Genomic DNA, 3,882 nt, shown 5'->3' with positions numbered 1-3,882 from the left:
GTTAAAGGAGGAAAGGTTTAATTAGCTCACAGTTTGTAGAGGTTTCAGTCTGGTTGGCTGACTCTAAGGCAGGGGTTGGCACATGGCAGAAGGGCAACGGTTCATAGCAGCGGAAGACAGCAGAAGCAACAAGAGAGAGTGAGACAAGCCTCTTTCTGTCATTTATATTGCATCCAGTCTACCAGGATTAGGCAGTACCAATCCAGTCAGTAGTTTGGTCCAGCAATCACCCACCCTTAATCCCAGCATTGCACTGCAAATCAATCGCACAGTCTAGCCACCTCTGAAAAAGCTGGATGACCACGTGAGGCTTTGGGGGGCTATCTAAACATAAACCATAACAAAAAGGTATTTGGGAATAAATATAGTCTAGTCTTTATGTGCTAGATATAGTTTTGCTAAAAGGTGTTGAAGACCTAAAAAGAGACATATTATTTCCATGAATAGAAGTGCTCATAAAGACATAAATTAATCTATACTTTCAATGCTTTAAGTTTTAAAAATGTTTGTTAAGGGCTGGCGAGATAGCTCAGCAGACTAAAGGCAAGAGCAGGGCCCCCAATTCAATCCTGGGCACCACATTCCGCCTGCCCCTGGGGCGGGCTGAGTCAGTCAGAATCAGCTTGGTGACACATGCCTGTAATCCCAGTGCTGAGGAAGCTGAAAGCAGGAGGATCACTATGAGTCTGGGCTGTGTAATGAGACCCTGTAACAACCAAATACATTAATGTGTGTGTGTGTGTGTGTGTGTGTGTGTTAAAAAAGATCATGCAGGTAATTATACAAGAAACACCAAGCCACATATTTAACAATGATGTCTGAAAGATAAATGCTGTTTATATAGGTAATGTATATATTTTCTTCTATACAAATCTAGAATATAGTATTTAGATTTCTCAGAGTAAATAAAGTTTCTTTGGGGATGTAGGATGGGTACTGTACCAGTAAGGATCTTTGCAGTAAAGAAGAAGTAATTTGAGTTGATAAAGGACGCCTTTACAAATGTGTAGGGAGGGTGTAGGGATGCATAAGGGATAGAACTAGAGGTAATTGATACCCTTCTAGGCTTAAAAGGGGTGAGAAGAAGGAGTTATTATGGGAATGAAACAGAGTCAGAGGAGGATATCTGACAGGAGTGGTGACATTTAGTCAAAGAGTGACTCTATCTTGAAGTGTCCTACAGAGCGCCAGGAAAATAAAGTTCTCGAACCTTCCACCTCTCCATCTGATCTCTTGCTGGTGCTCTTCATTGGCTGAATTCCAATAGAAACGTAGGGCAGGTACAGGGAATCTGTTGGTGCTTGTTAACCTTCTAGTGCACAGACAGCAAGAAAGAGTCTGTGGAAGCTCTCAATCAAGAGGACGTATTAGAAAGCAGGGTAATTTTATAAAGCTCCCACCAAGCCCCTTTAGATAAGCTTCTTTGGGTAGTGCAAAAAGTACCATTCCCTTCTCACCCAAACTTTGGCAGAGAATTACTACAGTGTGAGGAGTGATGATCGTTGTGTTAGCTGTGTGTAAGGAACAGAAAATGTTGAGGACCACTGGTCTAGAAGGAAGGCACTACTGTTTCCTTTAAACGTTTTCTTTTTGCAAATGGACTGTAGATTGGAGCTGAGTCACAGGAGGAACAGAAAATTTTGCTGTAGATCTTGAAAGTACTCCCTGAGCTTGGAAGATCAGGTGAGCTAGGAGTCAGCTCATAAGCAGAATCTAATTATCCTTGAACACAAGAGGTCACTTTCTCAGTGGCCTGGTGGGAAACCTCATCATATGTGGAAACAGATACACTGAGAGTCCCTGGAGACCTGATGTCTGAATAGTGCTTGTACTACTCACAGGCAGGAAGTCCCATGTGCAGCAGTAATTATAATCACAAACAGGCCTATAAAGCCAACTGCCTTGCCAATGAGACCATTTAAAATATTGGAAAATATACTCTAGCATTTATGGACTCTGGATCAATCCCTAATATTATGTGTTCTCCCTAATTTGAAAACCTAAAATTTCTTTTTTTTTAATTCAATAAATTTTTATTTAAGGAATAGGTTATTTTAATGAGGTTCTTTGTTTACAGGATCGCCCTTTTGAAAAGAATTGATGCTTAATCCCATCATTCCATCTGCCCTACATAGGCATATAAAAGCAGTTACATAGTCATCAGTGAGTTCTGAAGGCAGCCTAGATCCTCTACTTGTAAATGATTAGCAACTAAAAAGGATAACAGTGTAGATTAACTAGGGAAAGCAAGCCTTCAGAGATCTAAGCATGCCAATGGTAAGAGTAAGAATTTTAAACGTGGCTATTGTAAGTAATATCAGGCCATGCTCACCCATGCAATGTAATGTTTTCAAGAAGTTGCTTGCTAATGAGGTAGAAGAGAGAAAACTTAGTGAGGAATTTTTTTTTAATGGTCATCTCCACAGCAAATGAAAAAACTTCATTCCTTAAGCCTTGGTAATGACCCAAATCTGCAGTTTCTAAAAATGAAAATAAAGTCAAGTGGAGAAGTGTCAAAAACTCTATCCAGCTTTATACAAATCAAAATGTTTCTCCTTTTTATAATAAAATGTTTTTGAAAAAACCTTAGCCATATGAATGGCAGATTGCTCGGTCCTAGGGCAGCACTGAGGAATGAATGGAATGTACTGAATTTAGGTCAGGGTTATACTTTAGTGCTGCTAGGGAAAGAAGTGTCAGGTTGAGAAAGTAATTAACTTATTGTGTGCATTAAAACAACACTTGAAGGCAACTGACTTTAGAAAGGACAAAATAATCAGTGCAGCCTATGATGTTACTTTAGTTTAAATGCAGGCTGCCCTGAAGCTCAAATAGAGATAAAGAGAATGGGAGGATGAGTTAGGACTTTCATTGAAGTCCTAACTTCAGACATTGTGAAGGCTCAGGAGGTTATCCAGCCTACTCCAGCCTTTGGCAGAATTACAGTTAACCAGCCCAGGCCAATGGCAATCCATCCTTTTTCTAATATTACCCACTCAAGAAATGTGGTAGCACCTTTTCTGTATCTTATTACCTCAGTTGAAGTTCTCAGAAGATATATGGATATAGTAACAAAAAGCATAAGACGGTGCACCAACCACCCCCATCACAAAGGGGACAGTGTTCATGACCATTTGTCAGTCACTCCAAATCAGATAGCAATCCCTGGTCCTTCCCCAGCCAGCTGCACAAATCATTTGCCTCCATTCGTAGTCTTTCCTTATCCTTTGTTTTTATTTTTTAAATTTTTGGTACAGGGTCTCACTACACAGTTCAGACTCGCAGTGATCTTTCTGTCTCAGCTTCCCCAGTGCTGAGATTACAGGTGTGTAGCACCACTCCTGTTTTTGGGGGTTGGCATGGTGTGCCTGGAGACCCAGGGCCAGCATAGTGTGTGGTACCAAGTATTGAACCTGGGTCCTTGTGCTTGCCAGGTGGGCACTTAGACTACTGAGCTATTTCCCCCGCCTTACCTGTCCTTTGGTCACTCTGTTTTCTCTGATTCAGAATCTCTAGTTGATTTTATACAGCATTCTTTTTTCTTTGATTTATTTCTGGTTTTGCTTCTTTTTTTTTTTTTTTTTTTTAACCAGGGATTGAACTCAGGCCCTTGTGCTTGCCAGGGAAGCGCTTATTCCACTGAGCCATCTCCCCAGCCCCATGGTTTTGCTTTTTGATGAAGGGTCTTGCTATGTAGTCCAGGCTGGATTTGAGCTTGTTTGAGATCCTCCTGCTTCAGTCTCCTGAGTACTGAGATTACAGGGGTGCACTGACATGCCTGTGTCCCTAAAAGATTCCTTATTGCCCTGGGGGTAGAAAAGCATTTATGACAGACCACAAGGGTGTTGGCAGCACCATGGACAGTAGCCCACCAAGCAAAGG

At 41.2% G+C, this 3,882-nt stretch overlaps 1 non-coding gene across 1 annotated transcript; it reads right to left on the bottom strand.

The window, feature by feature from the left end:
- Positions 1–2,342: 2,342 nt before the first annotated feature.
- On the bottom strand, positions 2,343–2,467 carry LOC111818415. Its single transcript, XR_002822408.1, has one exon. It is a non-coding gene; the product is annotated as a small nucleolar RNA SNORA32 (small nucleolar RNA).
- Positions 2,468–3,882: the final 1,415 nt, after the last annotated feature.

This window comes from Octodon degus, unplaced genomic scaffold (genome assembly GCF_000260255.1).
Source record: "Octodon degus isolate 3935 unplaced genomic scaffold, OctDeg1.0 scaffold00090, whole genome shotgun sequence".
Classification (NCBI taxonomy): domain Eukaryota; kingdom Metazoa; phylum Chordata; class Mammalia; order Rodentia; family Octodontidae; genus Octodon; species Octodon degus.
The sequence above is the reverse complement of the archived record's forward strand: the minus strand, read 5'-3'. Positions and strand labels throughout refer to the sequence as shown.